At 39.2% G+C, this 11,994-nt stretch overlaps 1 protein-coding gene across 6 annotated transcripts in view; it reads right to left on the minus strand.

Annotated features, from left to right (window-relative positions):
* The window catches only part of LOC120522987 (cytoplasmic protein NCK2), a 396,008-nt gene extending 384,283 nt beyond the window's left edge, over positions 1–11,725 (minus strand). For 4 of the 6 annotated variants that reach the window (XM_039743870.1, XM_039743868.1, XM_039743866.1 and 1 more), the window contains exon 1: positions 11,484–11,725. The gene's annotated coding sequence lies outside the window, so the exon portion shown is untranslated. The remainder of the gene's footprint in view (positions 1–11,483) is intronic. The other 2 variants (XM_039743867.1, XM_039743864.1) reach the window with 2 other exon arrangements.
* Between the last annotated feature and the right edge of the window lie 269 nt (positions 11,726–11,994).

The raw sequence follows: 11,994 nt of genomic DNA on the forward strand, positions 1-11,994 counted from the left end.
AACACAAACAACAGATATAAGAAGCACACATCAGGAACGTTTAAGTCAATGTTATAATATGCGAGTTCCAGTCAGAGTGTATGTCAAACTTGGCAACTGCAGTTGCTGATCTTGTTGCCCAATGACTTTCCAGCAGGACTTTCCAGCTCAGTTTCACACTTCCAAAAAATTGTATGTTCATATCTTTTTCTGACAGCCAGTAGTGTGCTGTCTGATGTTAGCCAGTGCAAGTCCAGCCTCAATCTCTATCCTTTCCTTTTTCTTTTTTCCATTATGTTGTGGTATGCAAAACATGAGGTATCAGACCGATGAGACTCTCATCTATTTGCAAGGTCTAAAACACCCATGCTACCTAGTCCTTATCCCATTATTATATTATATATTGCACTTTTAAGTGCGGTATTCATTGGTTGTCAGCTCTCATGCACAAAAACTTTGCTCACACAATTTATATTGTTGTGTGAGCAAAGTTACAACATATTTCCAACCATCCAAAGAGGCATTTAGACTTAATAAAATATCCAGAGGTGCTTGTCAAAAGTTGTATTGCAGTAAACATGTCTTAGAAAAGGAACAAATAGTAAATATAGTAAAAAAAAATATAGTAAAATTTTGTAAACCAACTACACTTTCTGTTAATGTTAACAATCTCTGTCCACTGACACATTAGCTATATGGATTGTAATGGTGTTGGTTATCTCGATCCACCGCTTGCTTTTTTTGTCATAGGCAGTACCTCTAGCAAACTCGTCTAGAAGTGACATCTGTCACGAATGTCCTCTTAACTTTTTCAGTTTTACCTGCGGATGTGGAGGATGCCAATCTTAGTTCCATACATTCATGGTACTTCAAAGCATGTTTGCAGCTAAGGTGGTGCCGCAAATTGCACGGGTTGCCGCCTCCAACGACAACTTTAGCTCGACAGCATTTGCAGTAAATAGTTCTTTGGTCGACATCCAACCTTTTAAAACCAAAGTATCTCCAAACAACAGACATGGCTCCTTTTTTCGGCAAAAGTTCTTCTGTGTCATTATGTTGAACTTTATCGTCTGCTAGAGCTTCAGTTTCTGAATGTTCTCTGTCCATTTTCACCGCTCAATACCTCCACTAACACATGTACTCCATTGCATGCGTGTTTAGCGGCCCCCCCTTAAACAGTTTCCTGCTGTGCCACGTTCCGAACGTTGTTTAGTCTATTTAAACCGGTGTTGCAGTATAAGAAAAATCCATATCATACCAAAAATAAAAAACGGTTTTCGGTATGAACCGGTATACCTCCCAGCACTTGCCAATCACACTCTGGTATGGATGAAAACAACAACACAGAGACTCTGTGGAAAGGGTGGTCTTAGTGCAGAACCATGCCAGCTCTGAAATGTGGTTCACATGAGGTATGACTGTAACACAATGCATGACCAATCTAAACTGTACATTATAGGTGAATTTTTGTAAGCAATGACATTCATGCTAAGTGTCTGCTGTCGGTAATTGGGGAATCTTATTCACAGCATATTTTGTCAAGAGTTAAATATAAAAAGGTAAATATAAGTACACACACAATAACAAATATAACACTATTCATAAAACAATTAGCATTAATACTAGTCAATAAGTGCAAGCCTAAGTTTTTTGCCATTAGATAGTGGTCCATGGAGAGCTAGATCCCTAGTAAAGGATCAAAAACCAAAAAAAAACATCCTATTTTTAATTACTAACTGTGAAATATTATAAAACAATACCCCCACATGCTTATGTTTGAAATTTGTCATGCCCTTAAGAAATCTGTTATTCTGTGAATGGCTCTCAGTGCGCTAGAACCAACGGTAAAGAATTAAATATCACAATTATGGTCAGCAACCTTGAAATTACATAAAAAGATGGTCAAAACTAGGGGAGAATCCCAAAACGTTTAATGTCTTGCACAACTTGACACAAAGACGCATCAACAGGTATATCATATGTGGGGGTTTTCTTGTACCAGTAAGCCAGGAAGTGCTAGGCAAAAACAAAAAAAACCCAAGTCATTTTAAAGCGTTCATGAGAAATTCTTGTAAACACAATTCACTTGTGATTGGGTTGATCAACCTACCTAGAGAGGTGGTCACAAATAAATAGAAGGGACCTGTGAGCCCGGCGATCAAAACCCCTAATCCTATACCAAGTAAGTGATGTGGACACTAACTTTGACATATGTGGTAAATGTTAATCAAACATTCCAAAATTAACATTATCAACAAATATTTACAAGAGTTAAGACAGTAGACATATGTGATTTTACTGGAGAGTAACTACACAATATCATATACAGTTAAATAAAGCTCACCTGATAAGTCTACCACCATAAAACTGAAGCAAATCAGTGTATGCTCTCTGTAAAGCTTGTCTTTTTCTGTAGACCAGCCTATTTGAAACAAGTCCTTTTTGTACTACTCATAATTTTCAAGTAATTATTTTTTAAATAAAAATGATGTACTCCACGTTGTCTAGTTTAATAGAGTTTAACCCAAGCTGATGCTCATATTCCTTTTTTACTTTATTCCCTTTTCAACAAACAGAAACTGGCAGAATCTACGAGCAAGTTACAAGCTATCCCCTTTGGCGAGAAGCAGCATGTGAGTTGATGAGAACGGGAAAAACAGAAAGGCTTCCCAAGAACAAAAGGAGAACACATGCTGCACATTTGAAACTCCACCTCCCAATATTTAAGCATCAACCAGCAACATAAGCACGAAAACATTAAATAATTAGCAGCGTCTCCACATGCACAAGTACAGTATAATACACAAAAACATGCTGAAACGTGCACTTTTGAGTTGCTGAAATTTGACATTAAGTTCTGCATAAACATTCAAAAGTTTCTGATTCCAAATACTAAACATTTACCAAATTTCTTTGATTTCAGCAGGCCTCATTTCCAAAACAGTTTTATTTTTTTTTTTAAAAGGGCAGAGACAGAAACCAAGGTGTTGCAAAAGTATGGGAAGTACCAACACTTATTAAACTACTGTCAGGTGCTCTAAAATCCAGGTGGAACAACTAGGAATATTATTTAATGGTATTGTTGTTCACTTAAATATGGTGGTTTATTATGTTTTGACTGATTAAATCTTTTGTTTTTTATACTTTCATGGCTTGATAAGAAAGATGTTCATTGTCAGGATAGTAAACGTTTGCCAACAGACAATAACATGGCCTATTATCATATAAGCCATTACTTGATATGTTCTTATAAGAACTTATAATAAGAGGAATTGCAAAGCAGAAAAGAATATAATAGCTATGAAAATTAAGATGATTATATATGCCTATAATAATTAAACTTTTAACAGAGAATGTAGAAAAAACTTACAAAGTTAATAGGATAGATACAGACAGTGTTCCCTCTAAGCAGCACATGTGAGCGATTGCTCTTATTTTCAGAAGCATCTTTCACAGATTTTGTTTGGTTAATTACAGATTGGACTAATTTTGAAACAAAATTAAACAATAAAAATAAACTAAATCAATGACTGACCTGATTTAACCAAGTTTCAAACTAAATTGTGCTACATGAAAGAATCCATGCTGTTGTTTTCTTTGTCATTTTAACCAAGACTAAGTGCAAAGCTGAATAGAGTTCAAGTAGTGCATCGAAGAAACGGTGTTTGGGGTTTAAGACACAATGGCTGATGGAACGTTTTATTAAATGTTAAAATGGATTTAGCACCAGACAGCACATGCTTCAGGGAAGAATTTTAAACTACTCAGAAAGGGATGGTGTCGTTTGCAAAAACGTCTTGAAAGCGGGAACTTATTTTCACTTTTTGACATCAGGGGCACTTTCCAAGCCTCAAGTGTTGAATGTGAAAAAGTATTTAATCTAGTGAACAATATAAAAGCAAAATCTAGAAATCACTTAAGATTACAAGTATTTGGAAAACTGGATGAGAATTAAAGTCTTTAAATTCTGGACAGACAGTTAATGTTGATAGGGTTTAGAACTTAAGGAAGACAGAAAAGTTTAGAAGTGAAATTACTTGAATATTCAGTGTAAATTTAAGTGCAAATAAGCTATTTATTTAAAAAACAAAACAAAAAAAAAACTTTGTAGTACCAACCAAGTTAATTTTTCAATACTTAACATTAAAATTACAATACAGTAAATAAGGTTGTGTGCTGGTTTTTGGTGCTAGATACAGAAATGTATTCTTAATACTAGAGCTCAAACAAACACAAAATTTACATGCACCATGCCACTCCTTAAAGGGAACATTGGCTACAAATATATGAGATACATGCATCAACTCATGCACCAAAAGTATGTTCTGGACTAGAAAAAGCATATGCAGCAAAGCTGAGAATACATTAAGCTCACAGAAGCTCCTGTAAGTCGAAAGCAAATATAATTCTGTATGTACAGGAAGCATCAGCCAAAGACCTTTATGATATTTACATTTAGTGGGCATTTCCAGCCTTGATTAAAACCTGTTCATGTTTAGCAGTCCATTGAACATAATTAATAATGTATGTTATTAAAATAGTTTCACAAAAAAAATTTGAACAGCTGTAATCAGACATCAAGATAAACTTCTAAAAGTAAAAACACCTGAAGTAAAGTGTATTTGTGCTGTTGCTTGTTAGTCAGAGCTGAAATTTGCATCTGCCCTAACAATGCCATTAAAATATACTAAGGTCACTGATTAAGGCCTTGGAATGGGCTGCCCTGCTAGCAAGAGGTCAGAAGTAGAAGTGGCACAGCAGTACCACTGTGCATCTCAATAATTAACTGGGGGTAGACAGCAAAAGAAAGAGAAAAACATGAAAACAGAGCATGAAGTAAAGCTAGAAAATAACAGAGATGAGAATGATGAGATGGATGTTTGAAGTGTAATGAAGCGAGTCAAAGTTGAATGCCAAGTTAAGAGAAAGACTTTGTATTGGGCTTAGGAAACAGAAAAAAGCACAGGATGACTGGGAGAAATAGGAGGTGGTGGGGAAAACCTCCAGAGTATCACTGAAAAAAATGTGATTGGATGTGCTTTTAGATGAAATGAAAAGGACTGTGGCAAGTGGAGGAAAACAGATTTGGAAGGCAACAGCTTAAATTGAGTACACCCAGAAAACGACCGCTTAATCAATGGTGATGTTAATTGAAGAAAAGTTCCTGGAATATCTCTAATGCAACTCTAATTACTGCCATTGCAAAATTGGTACCTCTGTCTAAGTTCAACATTGTATCCATCCACTCATCTAGTTCAGGTTCATAGGAGCCAGTTCCTATCTCAATAGCAATGGCCACAAGATAGGAACCAAACATGGATGGGGCACCACTCACTAGTCACTCACTATTAGGAAATCCATTCTCGGGCTCTCGATTACCAGGAGTCCGGGATTCCCAGACATTTTCATTCCCGCATTCCCAGGAATTAAACTGCTGTAATTCCTGGGAAACCAGGAACAGTCAACCTCGCATATATATAGCGTGTAAAAGTGTAAAAATCGATCAATAAATAACAGAGTTATAGTTGAAAATAATTAAGTGGCACGGATCTTTGGCCCACGGTGTAGTGTGTTGCAGATGGATTCAGTCAACCAGCAGCAGTCGTCAGTCTCCCGGCTCCGACTAAGACGGAGTACAGTGGACTGGGAAGAGTCTGCATTCTGCAGCTAACGAATGCCAGGACAGGGCAGACTTCATTGACATCTGTCAGACAACAGCTTTGAACAGCAACTTGAAATTGCAATGCGTCAGTCTGTTGCATCCGCATTATCTGTGCCAAGAATCAGATTGCGATTCAGACTACAAATGCCATGAATGTAATTACCCCAATCTACATGCTGTCAAATAAACGAACCACACACCTTGGCGCAACGTAAAGGGCGAAACACATGTTGCATACTCTTTGCATTATTTGACAGTAAAACTATTCAACCATTCTATGATCTGCTTCTCGCAACTGAAAGAGAGCACCGTGTCGGATGTTTGCAGGCACGCAGACCAACCACAAGCGTTACCTGGTAGGTAACCACCAATACAATCAGACTGTGATTCAGATTACGAATGCCATGAATGTAACTACCCCAATCTACATACTGTCAAATAAACAAACCACACGCCGTGGCGCAACACAAGATGCTTTGCCTCTAGCGCTGATGTCCGAGTTTCGATTCCCCGAGAGAAGGTGCCGTGAGTGTGTATGACTGAAGAGCCCAAAATTAGGGCGAAACAGGTGTCGCGTATTCTTTGCATTATTTGACAGTAAATACTATTCAACCATATATATATATATATATATATATATATATATATATATATATATATATATATATATATATATATATATATATTTTTAATGTAGGTAGATCATTTCGACCTGGTCATTTTAAAAGTAGCTCGCAAGCTGAAAAAGTGTGGGCACCCCTGAACTAGATACATGTACTTATATGATAGCATGAACTGCTTGTAGATAAGGTTAGTCTTTTATTGGTGTCAACATATTGCAGTTGTTTTATTAAAAATAAGTGTCGGTCATTCTAAAACCGTTCACATGTGAGATGCCCGTGCACCGTGTCATCCCCGGGAGCCTGGGATTCCCAGGAATGACATGCAGGATTCCCAAATTCCTGGGAATGGATAAACCTGTCCGGGAATGGATTCCCTACTCACTATAGACCATGTCACTGCCACCAATTAACCTAATCTTAAAATTCCTTAGAGTATAGTTGGTAGCCATATTTAAAAAATCACAGACAGGAAGAAAATGTACAAACTACAGCCAGACAGTGTCCAAGGCAAGATTCATACCTAAGACTCTGCAGCCGTGAAGCACAAGTGCCAATCATTTTGTCATAATGCCACTCTGTTCTACAAAACGACTCCTTTGCTGAAGCAAAATCATTCTGCTAAACTTTGAATCTTTGTGTCTGTTACGTTCATTATAAAACTCAAAGCATTATGTCTCTTGCAAACCCATTTAAAGAGGCCTGCACACTGAGGTGGGTACTTCCCGACACTTTCACCAGACACAACAAGGCCAGGCAGTAACCTCTTCTGATTCCTATTGCCCTTTTCTTCCTGCTGTCCCGTTTAGACCTTTCATATCCATAGCTATACATACATCATTACACTTATTTTCAGTCAGTTCTAATTTGCTTATTGCTGTGAAAAACACTCACTGATCAGCTCATCAAATATGTCACAGATACCACTAAAATGGACTCCTATATAGGTAGCTATACCTTCATTATTCCTATCTGTAGCCAAGGAAGGGGCTTTTGTACTTCTTTATGCACAAACACTACTTAGTATACTGCTGTCAATGTTGTGGTAAATATTACTTATGCACATATTTTTTATAAAAGAATAATAATAACATGAAATACATGCTTATCCACAACGTAGAAGAATGCATACTGAAATACAGAAGCATTCAATGGGATTTTGCACATTTTTGCATTTAGGTTTACGAGTTTTTCCTTCAGCCTTTTATAGAGATGTTACACTGAATACAATTTTACTTTTTTGATTCAAAAATACACCAAAACAAAGTTTACACTATGTCATAAGTATTAAGATTTGTCCCACATAAAGCAGGTTGATTGCCTATCAGAATCACTTTATTGCTAGCGTGTGAAACATACCAGAATTGACTTTGGTTAGGTGCAAAACATGAGATAAAAGACATTACCAATTCAAGACAAAACAATTTCATCCACCATTAACCTGACACTGTGCAAACCACTATACAAATGCAACATGCTCTTGAATACTTCAATAGTTAACTCAAATAGATAGATAGAAAAACTACAAAGTAAAATAGACATCAAATAGTGCAAGTTGAGCAAGTATTTACGAATAGACAAACAGCACAGTTACCAGTAGTATACTGCAAAAACAGTTAGGAGTTAACCCTATGTAAGTTTATTTAGTATCTGAATAATTTGAGGAAAGAAGCTGCAGAGATGGCGTGTAGTCGGGTCGCAATAGACCTGTACCTCCTCTGTGATGGCAATTTAATGAACAGATGGCTGTTGGGGTGGGTGAGGTCAACTGAAATCTTTCCTGCTCTCTTTTTTGCACTGGTGATGAACAGATCTTTTAATGTTCGAAGACAACAGCCAATGATTTTCTCTGCTGAACAAATCACCTGCTGCAACCAAGTATTACAAAGAGAGGAGGCAGAAGGAAAGCAAACGGTGATGGAGGAGGTCACAGTACTCTTAATGATGGCTGAGTAAAGATTAAACAATATACGCCCTGATGTGCCAAGCTTCTTAAGTTGGCAAAGGAAGAACAATCTCTGTCAGGCTTCCTTGATAATGGAGGTGATGTACGCGTCCCATTTTAATGTATTAGTGAAAGTAGTCCCCAGGAAGTTAAACGACTGAACCACAGAGACAGTCAGGCCATTAATTTGCAAAGGTGGACAGTTAGTGACTTGTCAGCAGAAATCAATCCTCATTTCCACAGTCTTAATAGCACTGAGCTCCAAGCTGTTACACGAACACCATTCTACAAGAAGGCCCACCTCTCTTTGATAGGAAGATGCATCATTATTGGACACAAGACCCACTTACAGTTGTGTCATCTGTAAACTTTAGGATTTTTGCAGTTTTGTCCATGGATCTGCAGTCATTTGTATAAAGTGAAAACAGGAGGGGTGAAAGAACACAGCCTTGAGGAGAGACTATGCTAATTGACATTGGATCTGACATATATGGGCCCAGTCTCACATATTGGATGTTATAGGGTACACCTAACAGGATCAGTTTACTCTAAAGCAACTCTGGAATAATGCTATTAAAGGTAGAGCAGAAACACGATTCTCACAAACAAGACTCTCACATAGGTGTTAGGCAAGTCCAGGTGCTGAGGAATATAGCAGAGGCATAAATTAACTGCAACCTCTACCGAGCGATTTGCCCTGTATGCGAACTGAACTGTTCAAGGAGAGAGTCAGTGATGGATTTTAGGTAGGGAAGCATAAGACAGTCGAATACTTTCATAACCACTGAGGTCAAAGCAACTGGCCTACAGTCATTAAGTTCAGAAATGTTTTCCTTCTTGGCAACTGAAATGTTAGTGGCTACCTTAAAGCAGTCCCAAACTTTGAACATCTGCATGGAGGTATTGAATATGTCAGTGAAGACAGGTGCTAACTGGTCTGCACATTGTCTACGAGTACCAGGTGAGACTACATTAGGGCCAGCTGCCTTCCTAATATTCTGCATCCTGAAAAGTTTTTGTACATTTTCTTGCTTCACAGAAAGTATAGGGAGGAGCGGAGAAGAATGACTGGGGGAAGGGAAATTGAAGAATGTGAATGTGAATCTTCAAAATTTTCACTGGAAAGAAAGTGTTCACCTGCTTGGTGTCATTTCACTATTGACAAATGTACAGTACAGAACTAAATAAGATTCCAATACGGTTTGTTGGGGCGGAAGGTTAAGGGGCTATTGTGGGTGGTCTGATTATCTGAAAATTGAAGATACGGTGTCTGTAAGGGTATAAACTGGCATATTGTAAAAGGTGCAAATTAAAATATTGATTTATAGGAACTGAACACTGTTCGATCCTTCATATTTTCTATCCATCCATCCATTATCCAACCCGCTATATCCTAACTACAGGGTCACGGGGGTCTGCTGAAGCCAATCCCAGCCAACACAGGGCGCAAGGCAGGAAACAAATCTTGGGCAGGGCGCCAGCCCACCGCAGTCATATTTTCTAAATAAATACAAATCCTGACCTAGAAAAAATTATGAAAAAGAGGATAAAATATGATAAAATAGGATTGATCATTTTATAGATTTTTTTACAATAATTAACACAAACGAACATAACAGATAGCAACACCAGAAACCAAATCTCTTTCCAATCCATTTGTCTGAAACCGAAGCCTGTCCTAGCAGCATTGAGAGTAGAGCCTCCAAAAAGCAAACAAAAATAATACAAGACAAAACAAGCTTTTTTTTAAACTATACATGGCAACTTTTAAGTACTTAATACTGAAAGGTTAGTGACCGCTCCCTGGATACAGTAACCATACTGGACCACACACTTACTCATAGTCTTAACGAACTGAACACCAGTGGATTATTGGCTCACTCACACCTTTGAAACTGTGCATGCCCCTCAGCACTTTACGGAAAATTATGTCTCTGCATTCTTTAGTATATTTGGCATGACATCTATGTTTATGGTTGTATTCCAAATCTGCCCCTTATTACTTATGTACCTTATTAATAATCTTCCCCTCTCCCTAAATGTGTGAGAATGAAGTTTGTTGTTCTCATCACAGTGTCCCCTACAGGCACCACCCAGGACTCTAAATAACTTTGCCCCCACCAACATGTGGATCAGACCAGACACACCCACACAGAGGGTACAGATCAACATAAAACAAACTGATTTCTTGACTATGGAAACCAAAACCGTGACTACCGGCTGGACTGTTAGCCTGCTTTTTCATTGTTACATACACCATAAAAATGTAAAATTTTCATTATATATTAAAAATGACACTCACTCTGTATTTTGACAAATGATATCAAGCTGCAGCTAGTGACAAGGAGAAATTGCTATTGGGGGAAACCTGAATATTACACATAATACATCACAGCGTAAAAGAAATTGAAAGAAAATGTGTCAGCCGGGCTGAATGTATGTGAGTTGTACGTGCCAGCGAAGTGACACGCACTAGCCATGCGGGTATATTATATTTAGACAGCCGTAGTCAGCCAACAGCTCCCATTTTCAGGAAAGCAGCTAGGTATGTCCTGCTATACTACCTGTTCACATGAGACGAGACTTGGCACATTTTTTGCGCACTACACCCTACTGTCAAACCGCAATCGTTGATTAAATACATTCAACTTCAGGTGTCCTGGTTATTGGCCTACTAAGCAAGAAAAGTATCAACTTTTGCTTTTGAATGAAAAGTGAAGCGAAGTGCAGGAGCAGATCGGTGCCGGATGAACGAGAATTGGCAAAGGCGGTCTGGAGGGGGTTGGGAGGTCACTTATTATTTCTCTTCCAAAAGTGCGATCTGCACAAACACTGCGTCGCAGACACTACAGCTCGACGGGGATATTTTTCCTTCTCCACCCGCCGTCCCCTCCCTCACTGTCACCGATTGGGAATCCGCGCGAAGCCACCGCCATCCTCATCACGTCAACTCTCGCATCTATTGTACTCAGCTGCCGCACACAACAAAGCCCGACGTGCAAAGTGAGAGATCCCAACCGCTCAACGCTCTAGCGCTGTCGGCGTGCACGGGAGCAGTGCTTCTTCTCGTTCACTCTCTTATTTCAAACTCTCCGGCAATCGCAGGCCTGCGATCCAGGGAGCCGGCTGGAAGAAAACACAAGCCCCATCGGCGGTGGCCGCGATTTGTGAATTAACCCAAGGCATCGTCGCTCCAACTTTATTTGCACTCACTCACACTCGCTCGCTCGCTTTCTTTCCTTCCTTCTTTTCTTCATTCCTTTTATCCCCAGCTTACCTTTAACTGGAACTCACCGGACAAGCAGGAGCTGCACATCCGAAATCCACTTTGCACGATTATAAGTGCTGATATTAATTATTTGAAACGCATCGGCCAATAAGAAAGATCCAAAGAAGCCGGTATGTGGTTCTAGCTTTTCGTGTTGGGCTTTTTTTCTGTCCCTCCCAGGCCCTTCAACTCTCTCTCTCTCTCTCTCTTTTTCGATCTCTCTCTCTCCCTCGCGTTACCTTCAGCTCAGCCCACACTGGCTCCTCGGTGACGTCACCGCTGCGCGTGCTGGAAGATAGCGCACACACACTCACAGCGACTCACTTGTCACGGGTGGCAGATCTTTGCAGACTGTCCCGGAGAACTGTCCCAGCATCAGACGAACTATAATCAGAGAGCTTGCACAAACCTCAGCGTGCATCCAACCTTTGCAAGTTTCACGCTACTAGAGTAACTTACGCTTCGTGACCCATGGGGGCCGAAGCTTACTTGAGACGGCCGCAGTGAATGCATGATTTAG

The sequence above is a fragment of the Polypterus senegalus genome, chromosome 2, assembly GCF_016835505.1.
Source record: "Polypterus senegalus isolate Bchr_013 chromosome 2, ASM1683550v1, whole genome shotgun sequence".
NCBI classification, from domain to species: Eukaryota; Metazoa; Chordata; class Cladistia; order Polypteriformes; family Polypteridae; genus Polypterus; species Polypterus senegalus.